Source organism: Larus michahellis, chromosome 2, assembly GCF_964199755.1.
Source record: "Larus michahellis chromosome 2, bLarMic1.1, whole genome shotgun sequence".
In the NCBI taxonomy this organism is placed as follows: domain Eukaryota; kingdom Metazoa; phylum Chordata; class Aves; order Charadriiformes; family Laridae; genus Larus; species Larus michahellis.
In genome coordinates, this window is record NC_133897.1 from 15,920,406 (window position 1) to 15,938,372 (window position 17,967).

At 38.4% G+C, this 17,967-nt stretch overlaps 1 protein-coding gene across 26 annotated transcripts in view; it reads left to right on the forward strand.

The window, feature by feature from the left end:
- The window catches only part of PARD3 (par-3 family cell polarity regulator), a 460,486-nt gene that overhangs the window by 217,789 nt on the left and 224,730 nt on the right, over positions 1-17,967 (forward strand). The gene's annotated exons all lie outside the window — the stretch shown is intronic.

The window sequence follows — 17,967 nt, forward strand, 5'->3', positions numbered from 1 at the left end:
AACGTCTCATGAATTCAGGCATGTTCTAGCATTTCAAGAATGTTCTGGTAGTACTTGAGTCATTTTCTCTGCTTATCCTTTAGCAGTTTTTTACAAAAAATTACATTATGTAAATAAATTTTTAATGCAGGAGGGTAACTGTGCAGCACATCTATCAAATATTTTGCTTCTGTATGTGTTTGTGAATATTGAGAACTCCTGCTCTGATCTTTTCCTTGACATATGTATTTTGCTTCTCACTTAAAATATAATACATTCCTTAAGGTCGAATTTAATGGCTTTTTAAAGAACAGGCTGGTTTATTTTTAGCCTCTTTTAAATACTTTTTAACTGAGGATTTTAAAGTTTATTTTTACCTTCTGGTGTAGTTGCTTCCTTTTTAAATTTTTTTTTTCTGGTTTCTAATGAATATTTTGTGTAGTGCTGCACAAAACAGTGAGTAAGAGTTACATTAAAATACCAGCACTAACAGGTAAAAACATGTTCCATTTGGAGTATGTGCCTCCCGTAATCTATTGTACCCTTTCTGTTTGTGTGGGCTGCTTTGAATTATTTTTTTAACAATGCTGTGTACTGCCAAAAGACCAAAAGAAATACTTTCTTCACTTGAGAAGTCATTTTTTGAAAGGAAGCGTTGCTGTGAAATTCTGAGGAGCGGAATTAGTCATCTTCTCTTCTGTCTACATATGCATATAGTTTTTCCTAAATACACTCTGTAACAATTTTTTACTGTTATGAAACTGGGAGAGCGTGGTGGTTTTTCCCTGAGGGATTAGAGATTTTGTTCCCACTTGATTCCCGTTGTGTTTTGCTGAAAACCTTTTGTTTTGGAGGAAGAGGAGTGGTAGTGCCTTATTTTAAATTCTCAGTTGTCATTAAGAAAGCTTAGTGGGGTTTTCCAGTTTTCCAGATTCAAACCCTATTTGAGTGGTATCGGGAATGAAAACTCAATTTATCAAAATTTGAGTTCCAGAATTTTCCCTGGCTCTAGGGATTTTATTGCTGCCAGGTTTAACTTCCCAATTTCCTGACAAATATTCTGTTACTGTAAGTAAAGGGGAAAGCTGAGTGAGCAAACCGGTGTGCATTTTCCAGTGTACTGTGAGATGTGCGAGATGTGCACGTCGTTACAACACTGTAATAGCATCCATGCAGAAATGGAATTGATTTAGAGCTGATAATACGCGATGAAGAGACTGCTGATCATTTGTTTTCCCGTGGCTTGAATCCTAAGAAGTGGTATGTTTTCAGTTGAGAGTAGTGTTTTCAGTTGGGAGTATAAATTAAGAATCAAAGGTAGGATGCTTTCACTACTATGGTTTGTTGTCCGTAGGGCTACTTGGAAAGTGCCAGCAAAAATGATCACCTCCGCTGTGTTTTTTTTCTTGCCTGCCACATGGAAAACAAGTTGGTCTCATGTTCTCACGAGATGGAGCTGTAACAGCACGTGAGCAGGAGCGTGCATTGGTCTTTCCATAGTGTGGGTTTACTTCGGGCTGAGAGAATTCAAGCGGTATTCAGACAAGGGGATTCCAAGTGCAATGATGAGAGCAGTCCATCTGTTTCCAGCAGCATCCCCTCTGAACTGGAGCCTTGCTCCTACTTTGAATCTGACTTAAGTCTAAGGATAACCCACATTTGAATACCAGACACACAGTTGTGCTTTACTATATATTTTGAAAGGCTTGTGGGAAGCTAGATGTAAACTTTCGCGTTAGATAGTTACCCAGCTGACTGGTACATTGAATTCATTGAGAATAGGAAGGGCTGGTTCAATTCATTTCCATCCCTTGTATCGCAGTCATTTTCTGCAACGATGCGTAAGGATTGATTACCATAGCAACAGTGTTTTAGCTTGTACTACTGTGAATGTGGTTAATGATAATAGAATTATCTAGTCATTTTAAATCCTGTTATATTATTAGGTCATCTGAACCATCCTCTTACTATGTATTGAGTTATTCCCTGTAGCCTATCTTGTAGTCCTTTGTCCGTGCTGCTTTTACATGTGTTGAGCAGTGGGGATTCTACTTCTTCCCTTGGGAGACTTTCACAATCTGATATATCACCCCATTAAGGATTTTCTTCTGATATTTAGTCTCATTTCACCTCCTTTCTCCCAGCTACATGGATTTATACCATATGGAAGTTCTGTCCCTATCTTCTTCCCTATCAAGCATTTGCAATTAATCCTTCTTCTTTAACTGCATCAGAATATAACAGCTAAGTATTTGTGCTTTTCAGGATTTTCTTACAGGGAAAAGCAGGTTTCTAAACCCATCATCTCTTCTTCTTCTTGACTACCTCATTTTGATAGGAAAGTGCCTAGTACTCAAATGCTACCTAGGTGATCTCAAGTGCGTAGACAAAGAACTTCCAACTTTCCAGTGCTTAAATATGTTTGATTCAGCATATGCACCACTGGAATGCTGGTTCTTCTGTGTGCATGTGTGCCCTGCTCCATCTGATGTCTGTAGCAGTGTGTGGTCTCATAAAGGACAAGAAATGCTCCTTAACCCTTGCTACAAGTCAGCAGAAGTAACCTCTCCGTGTATGACCAGTCGAAGTGTGGATGGGCGTAGATGTCTCTGCTGTCCTCCACGTACATGGGTCGCACACTTTATCCTCTCTTGTTATTTCCTGTGTTCCTAAATCCTTTCTACCTACATTGCTTTTCCAACATGAAGAGAAGTATTTTCCAGTCACGTCCAAAGAGACACACAAATGGAAATGCAGTTGTCCTGCTCTAGTCCAGGCATTGCACAGTCTGTGCTATGTGCAGATTGGCTAGATCAGGAATTCGTTTAAAACAGGAAAAATAAAGTACTTTTCTATATAGTGAGGCCGTGGGTTACCTGTGTATGTATTACATCATTGTCGTACTCTGTGTCTGCTTTCCCAAAAGTTGTTGTGGATTTGGTAAGTAAGGCAGAGGAGTATTGACATCTTTCCAGTAATCTGTTATTCTCACTGCTACGTATGTTTTTTGACTAATTTTCCTCATTAATATTTGATGCCATACAGTTGCCCATTTCTTTTGTTTTTATTAATCTACAGCGTAAATAAGTGCATACTACATTAATATTCATCCATACTACCCCAAGAGGGCAGAAGTCTGGGAACTGCCGTTTGAAATTACTTTTAGAGCTAATTTTGCTGCAAAAATACTTGATGCTGCAGTAAAAAGCAGATATATTAAACCTACTTCGGTATTATCATCAATTAATTCTTTAATTTTTGGTGATTTTTGCTGGGCTTTTTTTGAGAGGTGGTGCTACTTTTTCCAAGATTCTTCCCTTTGAGGCTTAGACTAGATTGCATTTCTCAGAATGCATTATCTTACATTTATTCAAGTTTCAATTTCCTCAATAACCAGGCTTCTCAGTCCACCAGTGTGATATATATATATCTGGAAAGTCTCGCAAAGCTCATTGATCACGTTTTAAAAGATTGTTTTAAACCTAAGTTGTATTTCACTGGGAAATTTCATCACTTTATTTTTAACTTGCTCTTCCAGATTAATTCTTCAGGTGACATTATCTTGCTGTCAGTCCCTTAGGAAAGTATTAGCTTTTCTATTTCAAAAATTGTTTTAATGTTCTTTTGTTTCTGTGTGTATATGCATGCTCATTCTTTTTCTCTGTTCGTTATTGCCTTCAACCTGGTCATATGTAAGGAGAGAAAGACAAGGGCGTTTCATTAATTGTAAGGATTCTTCTTGCCTACATTGTCTAGAATACACGTGTGCAAGATATTTCTTTAAGTTTTGTTGTTTGTGTTTTTTTTTTTATTTAAATCAAACTGCAAAAAGGTTATAAATATTAATATTAAGGAACTATTTTGAGCCTGTGTAGCTGAGGATAGACCACAAAAAAAGAGTGGGGAACCTGCTGATTTTAGTGAATGAAAATTGAGGGGTTTTAAACTCATCTGTTTGTTTCTCCATATGTTCTTCAAATCATATCATTCTGTGTGAACACCATGAGTTTTATTAATTTCAGTGAGAAACCACAACCTTTGTCACAATTTTTTTTTTTTTTTTTTCAAACTGGCCTTGCCTTTATACTGAATTGGTTCTTAATTATAAGCAGTGACCTTTATCTTATTTCAAAGGTTCACTCTCTAGTCTCTTCCAGATTTGATGAGAAAGCAGATGACTTTCTCCTTCCCATCTAGTCAGGAGTATTGGTAGGCCAGTATTGTCCTTTCTCAAATTTGCTGGCATTTGAGGAAGTACCAAATACACTCCAGTCCTAATGACATCAAACCTAACTTCCCAAGGATGAGAGAAAAGCCTGTTCTGCCCATCTGCTTAGTCTGAAACTCAAAGTATTCTGTGAAAGTGGAAAGTGGAAGTGCCCATAGATCTTGCCCAGGGATGCAGTGGAAGAAGCGCTCAGTGCAGTTTGATTTCTAAAGTTGCTTCTTTCTGAAACCCCAGCATTTGCTTGTTCTTCAGATTTCTTCAAGCGTTCCTTTCATAGTTTGACCAGAAAAAAAGCTTCAGAGCGGTAGGATAATAGTGCTTGCTTCCCCTGGATTCCTAAAAGTAGGTATTTTTCAGTTTCAGAAAATATGTATGAAGAGTTAAAGCAAAATAAACATTTCCTCAAAGAGGCCTTAGACTGGACTAGCTTCATTGACTGCTCGTCTGGGATTCAGATGTGGTTTATGGGAAATTGATAACAAGTTCCTGTACATTTGGAAACTTTCAGCTTGGCTTTAGCTAGTTTATAACTGATTAAGTGACAACTTACGTCAAAGTTGAAATGTTTAAATGTGCTGTTTAACAGTGTCTACCTCCTTTTAATCCTATATGACACAAGTTGTTCTGGTTCCTTATCGAATTTTGTTCCCCAAAATGCTATTGTTAACCTTAAAAGAGTGTTTATGTAGACGTCTGTGTATAAAGTGCTGTGCCTTTTTGATGAAGAGAAGCACTTGAGCATGTGCCTCTCTAATGTGTATGTGACTTCCATGACTTCCATGCCCTCACCTGTTTTTTGTGGGTGGGGTGGATGAAGAGGAATTCAACCACAAAACGTGTGGGGTTTTTTCCTTCTGTTTATGCATCTTAGCTTTCAATGAACTCAGGAAATAGCACTTAAAAGCATTGTTATGCCTCTGTCTTAATTTGATCTCATCTAAGGAAGATGGTGGAATTTGAGTAATTTGTATGAAGTTGTTTAGGTAACTATTTATGTTGTGACAAATGAAATTATGCTGTAGATTAGAAACTGGCAGAGAGAAAACAATTGTGGAAAATAGGTCAGCTGTATACAAGGGCAAGAGGGATTTATTCCTAGAAAGCATGCTCCTTTTGAAAGAGGGGGAGTGCTGAGGTGGCAACTTCTGTGAACAAGTCACAATTACTTAGATGAGTTGAAAATAGGTAGGATTTTGAAGGAGGCAATAGAAGAGGGATGAGATTGGACATAGAGCTGTGCAAGTTACTGAATGTTGGAAAGAATGCCTTGAGCTGTATGTGAAACTGCAGATCAACAGTATCCTTTCAAACAACTTTCTGAGGCCACAGTGTTAGAGGCATTTTAAGCCATCTCTCCTGCTGAAAGAAGCAATCTTGGCCATGCTTTGCTTCCTCCCTTGTGCCTCCCTAAGCTTTAATTAGACTGTTAATTAGACTGAACTGGACCAGCCTGGGAAACATAACCAATTACATTCATTTTTATGAAACATTAATTTTAATTTAGATCTTTTGTGTAAAGATACAAATGCTTGAATAAGCAGAACGGAGAAGGTGGACGGAGGGATCCAGTGATGAACATGACCATCTAGGAACGGGAAAAGATGGGACTGCCTCTTTCAACAGACCACATCTGTGGTTTGCCCTGGCCTTGCAGCACGATGAAATGCCGGGCTGAGGTGTTATTATGGGCAACACAATGGAAATACAGTTGCTTGGAAATACTGTACCTCCATTATGTGTGCTGAATTCAGCCCCTACTGCTCTGACTTGGGGAGAAAAAGGAAGGGAAGAATCACAAATGGAAACAAGGTTTTTGAGAAGAATTTTTGAGAAATTAATTATATTGAGAGGCTGGTACCTCTTCTGGTGCAACAAATAACACTAAGTGAGTTACTTCTTGAAATGCCTTTCTTTTTGTTACTTGCAGAGTGCTTCTGGAGCTGTGGGTCTAGCACTTGTGTGATGTCCTACACTGTTCCTCAGTACATTTTTAGACAAGAGATCTTCTTTGGTGTCCCTGGAGAGCTTAGTGAGGTGGTGGTGATGGTGATGATGATGATGTGGCATGGCTGTTGATCACGTTTCATCACGTGTCATGTAAGAGTTTCGTGTGGCGGGGAGCGGTGCACGTGCTGGTGAGGTCTCAGGACCAAACCTCTCTGAGGGAACCACTGCTTTCCCCAGCCTTCCTCCAGCCGCCAGCCGCCAGGGGCAACAGGGCCTGTGGTGCTGTCTGCTGCCCTGAACGGGGAATGACCTACTGTCTGCAGTGATGAGTCTTGGTGTTTTTTTGATGTTTTCAGAAATCTGCTTTGTGCTATTTTATTTTTTTAAGTGTGCTTTTTGTTTCGCTTCAGGAATACATGCAAGCATTTTACATTTTTCTGAAAGTAAGGCTCTGTCTGTCTCTGAGAGATCACCCCGAACTAAAGCATCTAAGGTTGGAGATGGACCTTAAAAATCTGTAAAGAAATCCTTTGTGCCTCAGTTTCCTCAAATAAAGAAAGAATTTGGAGAATGACTTCTAATCTTCTTCCTGAGGCTGCAGTGAAGCTAAAGCCATTATTGTCCATGAAGCGCTTTTGCCCTACTGTGCTGGAGGGCACTACAAGAAGTACTGAGTACTATTTATTTTAAATTTGATTTAATGCCTTTGATTAAAAAATTAATAAAATTGTCATAGACCAGATTGTAACCCTGTAGGCACTTGGAATGGAGCATTCGTAAATGAAGCATTTACTGAGAAGTTTGAAATTGTTTTTCATGTTGACTTCAGCAAAACAAATTGAGCAAAGAACAATGAAAAATGCTGTAGTATTTTCTGTTATTAAAATGGTGAATTTGTTTGGTGCCTAAGGTAAAACCCATGTTGTGCAAAAGACCAAAAAGCAAAATGCTACGGCATAACAGGGGAACTCAATTGAAGCAATTTTAGTGGAGTTTCTCAGTGAAGGATAAGGTGAAAAGCAAAAAGTGGCACGCAACTGTGCAATTCGGCAAAAGAGAAGTAAAAGATAGAACTGCAAAATGGTAAAATCTCATCACTCAAACTTTGCACAGGAGCCGAGAGCAGGCTTGGGTGCCTCCTGCCTGCAGGGCCAGGTGCCTGCATTGCCGTCGCTGTGACGGGGCTCCCTTGGGAGCTCCCTTCCTCCGCCGGGACTTGGGACGGGATCTTCCCTGGTTTTCTTCCTTTAGGGGGAGGAAGAGCAGAAATGGGAAGAATTAACATTTAGCTATGCAAGTTAGGAATCCCTTAGCTCGGGTGTGTTTGCCATCTACGTGGTGCGTAACACAGAAGACCTTTAAAACAGATAAGTAGGTATTTTTTCTTTCCAGCAGTAGGAATTTAAACAAAAAAGTCATAGATTGAAGCTATATGTTAGCAAATCCTAGCAAATAAGAACCAAAGATAAATCACTGTCTAAATGAGTGGAAACCCATGTACTTGTCTTTAAGCAAAATGATAAAATAGTATAATTATGTTTTCCTAGTTCTTTGGTTGAAATCAACAGGATGATTTTTAGTAACAAAAACCCAAAACCTTTGAAAGTCATGTTTCCTAAATGAGATGAAATTCAAAGTTGAAGAATACGCGCTAACTTTAAACTCCCACCAATGCAGGGACTTTTATGTTATTGGAAAACAGATATTTTAATTAAATTTTTAAAAAGCCAAGTCTTTAATAAGCTTCCTGATGTCATCTCTAAACAGTCCTGAGCCATGCTGAGAAAAATATCTGGAATTGAATTTTGTTATTAAGATGCCTGTGTGAGTAAAATGATGTTTTGTGTGACGGAGAACAGAGTGCTATACTTTTAGCTTGCTTCTAAATTGACTCTTAGGTTCAGTACTCGAGGGGATGGAACTGTTCTGTACTTGGCTGAAGCTAGTGAAATCCTCGTGTGCTGATACAGATCTGCAAATCAAGCAACAAGGGACTATTTCAGATTAAAAAAGAAAAAGAAATGAATAAGGATAAAAGAGCTATGAGACCTGTTTGAAAATTGCCTAATGACAAATTCAAGTTGCTAAATAAGAAATGCTTTTTGTATCTTAAGAAAAAGAAAAAAAAATCCTCAGAAGGATGAAAATCGCGGTCTTTGAAAAGGTGAGGTGAATAGTAATATATTCAGGAACGTTACAGGGAAAATGTGAAGTGATTTATGCAGAATTTTCTCCTTTCCTTTGTCTCGATATCAAGGGGAAACTATGTGACTCATCTATAATACATCCCTGCAAAAGTCTTTCAGATCTCTAAACTTATAGGTGGAGGCACGTACATTTGGTTTTCTGCAGGGGAAAAAAGTGTGTGTCCCAATTCCATGTAGCCGTTGTCATTTCTTCAGCTTTTAAAAATCACGCAGGACTTAATGACTATTTTTTTTTCATGTCTATATACAGAATAAGCTAACTTGTCAGATTAAAGGAAAAAAGTATTTAAAATTCTGTTGTTCTACATTAGTTACAAGCAGGTGAACTCAGTGTGGATCTATTTATAGGAGTGCTAATGGATGTGCCTAATTTGACCTACTTTAGACTACTCAATGGAAAATACAAACACACTGTAGTTGTACCACTGCCGTGTAATTTATTTTTACTTACTTCAAGAACAAAATAATATCTTTGCCATTGTGACCTTCTAAATATATATATGTATCTTTAGAAACATATATATCTGTATAGTTCCTGGATGCCATAGTAACGCTCCATGTTAGAGGTACATTGAGGTATTTTTTCCCTTGCATAAACATCAACTTCTCCGTATAAAATGAATGTTAGTTTTTTGTTCTTTGCTGGTCCTGAAATCCCAGATCTGTATAACCTGGTATTGTTATTGAACTCAATTTCTTAAAGAAAACTAGACTTCATTTTTAAAAAGCACTCCTGTTGTGAAATAATTGAAGTAAAGTATCTTCTGCCAATGCAAGGGCAATTTCCTCTATATAGGTGGCTATTATATGAGTTAACCAGGGGTGGTGGCGGTACATATAGATGCACATATATGCATCAGTTAACATGATGAAAGGGAAAATAAATGGTATATGAAGTTAGGAACCAGGAGTGTCTTTGTTACATGGCAAGTGCCGCACTCATGTTGGCTCGCCGTGTGGGCATGTCCCTGTAATTGAGGTAATTCCTGCATTATTCAAGGTAAATGATAAAAGAGCCTGCACAAAACCAGGCCTGGCCTTTGAGCTAAACTTTGCAGGGGAATTTGATTATACATTGGCCTATAACTGTAGCCTTGTTTCAAGTAAAGCTGATAACTGTTTCCATTAAAGATATTTCCCATGACTCTGACATCAAAGTATGACTTTGAATCTGTATTTAGTATGAACCCTAATATTTGTTTTACACTGACAGATCCTGGTGGTCTGTATGTCAGTCTGTGAAACACGTGGCAAAAGTATAGAATTTCAGAGATTTGAACATGGAAATAGTCTGTGGATAAGCCTTATTTAAAACGAACAAAGAGCATAGGCTTTCACCTGGGAAACAGATATGTTTTGGATCCTGAGGAAAAACAGAAAGCAGAAGAAAAACCGTAACTAGGGAGTTACACAAAATGAACCCATTTTATTTTTAAAGCAACAAGCAATTTGAGGTAATTTGATATAGTTGTACATGGATCTATGAAATTAGTACTTCTCTATGTAATGCAATGGACACACCTAGAATTTGCTGTTGATCAAATCTTCAGAAAGCTCTTTAGATGCTTTGGTTAATACTGAAAGTGTGGAATCCATGCTTTTAATCCATACTTCAAATATTTAGCACAAGAGGTTAGTACTTTCTTGTTGCATCTAATCTTTAGTGGACTTCCTATCATCAAGTTGCTTTTTAAAAACTTTTTGGTGAACTCCCCAACAGGTGAGACTGTTAGTCCTGGAATGCCCCATCTGGTCATGCCAAACCTTATCTGGCTATTCCCGTTCCCCGTGGTTGGTTTAGTTTACAGTTTGCTCTGTGAGTGAACTCTCTCACAAATCCATTATGTGATGAAATGTCTTGAGTTTTGTAAATCTTAAGAAACTTTACATCTAATAAAATGTTTAAAAAGTACATTATGGACTGCAAGTGTTACCAGGTGATAAGAAAATGAATAGGTGAAGCTTGTCTGGTATCATTGGGCAAGAAGAGGCGTTCTGTGGCTCAGCGTCCTAAGCTGCTGTTGTGACAATTAAGATCTATTTTAGTATTACTGCTTTTCAAAGTGTCATACCCAAGTATCTTATCTTTATTTGTCTTTGCAAACATGGAGTATTATCCCCAAAACAGTAATAGAGAAATGCACTTTTAAGTGATTTTTACCACTATTGTATAGCAAGTTGGTGTAGGAATTAAAGGACTCCGTGTTGTCTTCAGCTTAAGTCTGTCTTAAGTTTGATATGAGAAAAAGATCATCAAGCTGTTATCAGGTTCATTTTGGCAACAATTTACCCATTTGTCAATGAACAGAAATTTATGGCACTGAATTACAAGCATTTTAATATTTTCTAATATACTATAGCAATTTTGGTGATGCATATTTTTTCTGGACTTAGAGCTGTTGCGAAATGGCTGACCATGAAATAGTTGTGCTACAATAGCACTTGAGTCTTCCTTAAAATGTCCCTTAAATATGATCTGGTGGGAACGGCTACATTATTTTTGTTATCCATTTGATATTGGCCATCTGTAGAGGAACCTTGATGTACGGATTTGTTACGGCAGCTATCACTTTACAGCACACCTCCTCCCTCAGCCTCCCACCTTGGGCTGTCAGTGGTCCCGGAGTCGTCACTGAAATGCTCTGGAGTGGGCTGCAAAACTACAAATGTTGTAGTTTTCACGCAAACAGCGAATACAGTCCATGAGATATGATTACAAATAGACATTGGGAAATGCTTGACAATCAGTGTTGCTTTAGACATGACTCTGGTTTTCTTTCTCCATCAGATCCCATTTTGTGTTGTTTCCCTTGTGTGGGTTTGATGAGTTGCTCACATATTTGCAATTTTTTTTTTCTTATTTTTTTTTTCTTCCCCTTTTTTCCCCCTCACTATTCTTTCTCTGCTGGCAGGCATAGACCATTCGGCTACATTAATTAACAAGCATGTTCGATCAACAACAAAAAACCTCTCTGAGTTTTAATGCATTTCATGCTGTTTGTTGGCGAGCTACCACTGTAAGGTCATGTCTGAGATTTCCTCTACTGTAAAGAAGCAGAACCAGCAAAATGTCTCAAGTTAAATTCACTAGCAAGAAAACCTTTTATCTAACCTACTAAAACTCTTAAAAGGCTCTTGTACTTTTCTGTGCTGTCTACAGTGCCTACTGTAAAAAAGAATTAACTGCAGCATCCTCTGGTAAAAAGCTTTTTTAGTGGAAGCTCCATTAAATGGCCGAGCGGTATTTGTGTTGTGGTCCTGCCATTAGCCTGGGCTAGCTGTGCGATAGAGGTGTGTGCCACCAAATTGGTAGAGAATAGATCTGTGTGATTTCAGGGACATATCACAGGCTATTGAGCCCCTACAGACTATGGACTTCAGTAAACCTCTAAACTAATACGTGCTACAAAATAATTGAGATACCATAGGGCTTGATCAGTTTTTATTAGTATTACAAGGCTTTTAATATATATTCTAAGAAGAGTCATTAGGCATGAAAAAATGGTAGTTAATCAAAACTGAATGAAGCGTCACATAGGCTTGTCAAAGGAAGGTTGTATCAAATTATATTCATTGGCTATCTGGTGTTACGCTTTTTGGACAATAGGAAATCAAATACATCTCTCTCTAAATCTGCAAAAACATTTCCTTTCAAGGCGCTTCACAACAGAAATAGTGCCATCACGAAGCCAACCAGTTTTAAGGCTCAGCTTGATCAGTTTATTAAATGGGAAATAAGAGATGATTGCCTGTGATAGCAGGGGATGAATTTGATATTCATCAGAGACCTGGGAAATCCCTTCTGTTCTGTGCTCCTCTGTCTCTGTGTGGTATCTGTTCACTGATTTGACTGAGCAAGGCAAATTTCATTTTAGAGTAGTGAGGCATATATAACCATATGAATAACCATATGAATATTGCCGTTTCTAATTGTGGGATGACCATCCTGCACAAGGATGTGAATAACATAGGGATGACTGAGATATGAGGAGACTATTAACTCATATATATATAAAAGAGTAAATATATATATTATATATATTTTATATATATATAAAAGAGTAAATAAATTTTTGTGTTGATTTTTTTGTTTGTTTGTTTTGTTTATGTGGATGATGATTTTATGTAAGGTTTCTCTCTCTCCTCTCTCTCTCCCTCGATTACTGCTAATAGCAGTGCATCTAGTATAGGACTGATGTGGATTACACAAAGCTCTTACCTAATTACTTGTCCATATATATGTTTGTGTTCAAGAGAGAGAAACCCCATTTCTTTTTATTCAATAACTTTTGTTTTTTCCCCCATGTGATCTTTCTAACTGCTCTTCAGATTTGATTGAAAATTGCCATTCTCTGGAGGTTTGGCCGGTTAATCAAGAAGTGAGAACATTAGCACAAAAGCCTGATGCTGGTATATTTGTGCTAGTTAAGACACAGAAAATAGGTCCCCTAGGAGCAGTTTCCTATCAAGTCTGATCATACAGAGACAGAACCTACTTTATGTTGCAAGGACCAAACAAACATTTATAAAACACGGCTGCCAGGAGACTAATAGCAAATGAGGTCTCTTCTTCCATAATCATTACAGAGAAGTGCAAGAGAATAACAAGAGAAAGATGAAGGGAAGGGCACATTTTAATAACATAAGAATTATTTTTGTTGTGTCCCAGCTGAAGAAAAAGATACTGGTGTGCAGTCTTACAGGAGCTTTTTGTTATTGATAATGTGTTTTTCTCTACATTAAAATCCAAAGTACCTGTTGGAAGTTATATACTGTTCCTTTCTGTTTGGTATTTATAGTATTTTCACTCACTGCACTAAAATGTAAAGAAATTAAATGCTAGAAAACAAACAAGTGTGAATTCTTCTTCCAAAACACAGAGGCTATTTATTGAAAGGCTTTTATTTGCAGAGGGGTGTATGTCTGGTACGTTTATCATCTGTTGCTCACACTGGTAGCTCTGCCAGTTTACCCCGATGGTTGCAACGTTTGCCCCTTCAAGACCCTGCTTTCTGTTGCTAGTGCTAGAAGTGTTGTATAATGAGAACTTACACCCCGTGTGAAAATACTTTGCTGCAGTTATTCTGCAGGCTAGGAAAAATACAAACCAGATCTAATTACGTTTTAAAAGATGGTTCCTTTTTATAGCTCTTGTGCACCCATGTGAGCCCGTCTTTCTGCTGAGGCTGGGTCTCTTGTTCAGCTAACAACTTCACAAGTCAGAAAAAAATTTCGTTTGTGTACAATGAGAACAGATTTACTACAATTTACAGCTAAATTTCCCAGACTTTTTCTTTTCACTGAATATGTTAAATCTCGGTGTGGTTGAGCGTGCTTTCCCAGAGAAGGGCACCTGCCGTGGGATGGGGCTGGGTGCTGATGCTGAGCACCGGTACCCTGGCTGTCCTGGCTTTCCATAATGCCCTTCCCGGCACTCAGACAAGGTGGAGAATTAAGCTCTCTAAATTGAGTGTAAGTTAACAGCTAAGTCAGGGCAGGAAGATGCAGGTTTGGGAGAAGGAGCCTGTACTTGGTGCTGGAGATGCAGGTAGAGACACAAGAGGAATGGATATAACACTGCGGGTTGCAGAAGTGGACGAGGAGTTGGTGGTGAAACCTCAGCGCAGCTCCATGCACGCATGTGTTGCGATAACCTTTACTTGCAGCTTCCCTTTCTTTAGTGTTAATTGGGATTTACTCAGTGCACAGATACTTACTGTTTACACAAGTCAGGTTTTTTTCTCTTGCGTTGGCCAGTGCTGCTGACCTTGCTGTGGAGTGCTCAAGTCATTTGAGTCATTTGCTCTCTGTCATGCAGCCATTATCACTAAAACACCCAATCACTTTCTGGGCAATAATGAAATAGTCATTATGGCCCTCTGAACTGAAAAAAAACCCAACCCAAACAGCTTCACTCCCATTTTTTTTCAGTTATTGGTAGAATGGAGATGCTGCTTTTGAATTTGAGAGATGGGATTAAGTGTTCAGAGAAGACAGATTTACACGGAACACTTAACGTGCCTTCGGAGCCCATCTCCCATTGTGTCAGGCTGAAGTAGATTGTAATCAGCACTTACTTGGACCAGGCACCTAGAAATGAAGACTGCACAAACGAAACGTGTAGGAATTTAACTGACTGCACTAACTTTATTCAAACTCTGGCTGCTATTGAGTTTTCTGGAGGTAATTGTCTAAAGAAGACAGAGGAGTGTGAAGAAGTTCTGCTTACGCTTTTGGGGAGTTCATTACAAGTGTATCGAACAGCAGAAATGAGTGGGAAGGTGCTTCTTTGAAGATGAAGTAGTGGCTGGTAGTAATTGTGGATTTGTCGGAGGCGGGAGCTGGTATTTTGGTAATGACAGATAAAATGTCCAGTAAGATAGGGAAGGCATGGCTGGTTTTGAGCTTTGGAAATAAAACAAGGCAGTCTTCACTCAGAAATAATCTCAGAAAATGTAATTAAAGGGTCTGTTTGGGTTCATATATATTGAATAAGGTTCTGTTGGCAAGCGTAATGCTAACATTTCTTAACTCTGAGGATTTCTTCAAAAATGTAAAACAAATTGGCAACTTTTCACATGTATTTCATTAATGCTATGCAGGTGAACTGTGTATGCAGAACTGCTAGTATTGATAGTCCATTTTGAGCAGTTAAGAGTTTTAGAGTCGTTAATTTTATTGCAGAACTTGGAACAATAATAAAAAAACCAAGTTGTGTGTTTTTTTGTTGTTTTGGTTTTTGGGTTTTTTTGGGTTTTTTTTGTTTTTTTTGTTTTTTTTTTTTTTAGAACAATGGCTTGACTTCCTTTAGCACCTACATAAACTTTTTTTTTTAATTATATTTGCAGGATTCTGCTACTGTGTACCTGTGCACAAACTTGACTCTTATAAGACACAGGAATGTTGTACAGATCCATTTAAAAGTAAAAAGAACTCTCTGAAATTCCTAAGTCTCTTAAACTAAGAAAAATTTTAAGAACTTTGCTTTCTTTTTGGTGCCATTGCATTGTTTTCATCTCCATATAAGTAGCCGAAGCACATGACTGATGGCGTATGTGCTTCATGGACAGTTACATCCATGTTTGGTGGCACAGCGAGGGTCGGGTGAGAAGCCCAGGCTGAGTCATCTCAGCAAAAGGGAATTGGGGGAATTTTGCACCCAACACATTAGGGTACGTGGAATTACACTGGAAGGGGTGCTTTACATTTTCCGCTGCGCTGTAAAAAGGAAATGGTATTTTAATTACTACATTTCAGTTTTGTGAAAAAAATAAAATGGAAACAAAAAATCATTCTGTCTGTAGCAGCTGTACATTAAAAGGTGTATCTTTTGATATAGCAGGGATCGGTATTTATTTATAGAGAGAAAAGAAGCCTTGCAAGTTTGGGAGTTGGCTCAAATGAGTTATTTCTGAGAAACGTCTGCAATAATATCCATCTGGCTTCTCAGAAACTTTCTTGGTCTCCTAAATGTCCTTTTCCATGGTTTACCTCATGGTAGCACATCCGGGTGGAATTTGTCTTTCAGAAGAAAGCTACTTTCCAAATAAAGAAATAATTGCTCGATGCAGAAATTTTCACAGATAGTTACTTTTCTTAGTAAATCAGAATTTTAAGTCAAATCCCTCTGCAGGTGTCCAATTTTTCTCTGTTCACTTCAATGTAAATCAAAATCTGTGTTATTTCGAGAAGAAAAGAGAGCCTGATTACTGTAGTATTAAAGATTTTTAAAAGGATACATCATACATCTGTTGATTATGGCAGTAGTGCTTTCGTTAGGGCGGTGATTCCTCCTCTAAGCACCTATTTACAGGCACATGCATGTTTTTGATACAGATCTGTCTGGCCGGGAAAAGCCAGACAGAGGCGTGTGGGAGCTGCTGTTTCTTAATTGCTTGGATAACTGACAGTGAGTCTGGTTCCAAAACTTGCTGTGTTTATAATTCTCGATACAAAAGGCACAAAAAGTAGATGTGACGGTGCCAGATAGCATCTGTTTTACATAGCTTTCGGTCTGCAGTTTCTGATGTGTTATATGCTGGTATTAAAAGATACGGTATGGGCAGGAGGCAGGTAAATTGGCTGTTGCCTTCGTCCTGGCTGTGCTCGGGATCAGGCAGGGGGATGCTCCTTCCCTGGGCCTCTGGACCACCAGGTGGGTTGGAAGGAAAGAAAATGGGATGTACAACAGGTGGAGAGGCTTAAGGGTTAGTTGCCATTAGGAGGCTATGTGAATGAAAGCAAAGATGCTATCAGGGGTGGGAAGTGGTGGAAAGAAGGATTTCCACAAGGATTTAGCTCAAGTCTTGCAGGGCGGGCTGTGTCTCAGGAGGGCACTGAAAGTGGGTCTGTCGAGAGGAAGACCGAAGGACTGTTGCAAAGACTGAGTGGGGTGTGGGCAGTTTTGTTTACAGGCTTACTTTAAACTAGTCAAGGATAAAACCTGTGGGGCTGGAAGATGCTAAATTGTAGAACCCAAGTGGTAGATGAATGATGCTCACGTTGTACATATATAGATGTCTGCTAAAATGACACAGCATAAAGCCAAACATTTATCTGTTGGCAGAGGCACATCTACTGATAGGTAGGATGTCATTTCAGTCTCTTCTTACATGTATTTATACTTACCGTATGTTCGCTTGAAAAGACCACACATGGAAAATTGCCCAAAACAATGTATTAACAAAATTACATTAATTTGTGATGACCTTTTATCATAGCTAAAATTCAAAATTGTGTTTCATCAGCAACTCTGACTTTAGACTTGGAGATACTAGCTTCAGTGCAATATAAATACTTACATAGTTTTCTACCGTCGCCAGTGTCCCTAACTTCAAAACAAGAAACCCATAGCAACAGTGATCTGCAAGATGCTGTATGAAACAAGGTGGAACGCTTCTTTTTAATGTGAAACAACACCAAATTTTCTCATTTTTCTATATGTACGCCTTTTTGCATGTAACTTTAGAATTGTCATGCAGATTTCAATATTTATTTATTTTTAAACTTTATGCAGTGGTACGTACAGAATTTCAGCTGAAATCCGTAAATATGGATGATGTAAATGGAAGCACTAGTTTATGTCATATTTATTAATTATACAGATTATCCTTTATATTTGGTTTATAAGCAGCTTCTACTATATGGAAAATATTTTATTTTGAGTTCTTGTTTACATTCATAATGCAGTTCAAGGCAGGTTCAAGATGCTGGTTAACCTTTGAAATGTATTACTTGCCTAGTGCTTAACAGAGATAGATGACGAAGAAGTGCATATTAAAGCCTCTCAAAACACAGGATCATCAATCTTCAAGTAGCCTGGCTTCACGCAGCGCGCTGCTATCCCGGGATGCACAAGGCATATCTGCAGCCCATGGAAGCCTTCTGCATCCAGCCTGCTGCTTTTGCAGATTCTCAGTGGAAATGTCAATTGGACGTTACCAACTGCCTCTGCCTGCCCTTAATATCTCTTCAATAATTTAATATATTGTCTGACTCTGCGTGCTGAACTCATAACCTATCACTTCTTATTTTACTGGCTTGATGGTTCTGACTCTAGAATCTTAAGTCCTTGTTTGAAACCCACTGTTCACACTTTATAGTATT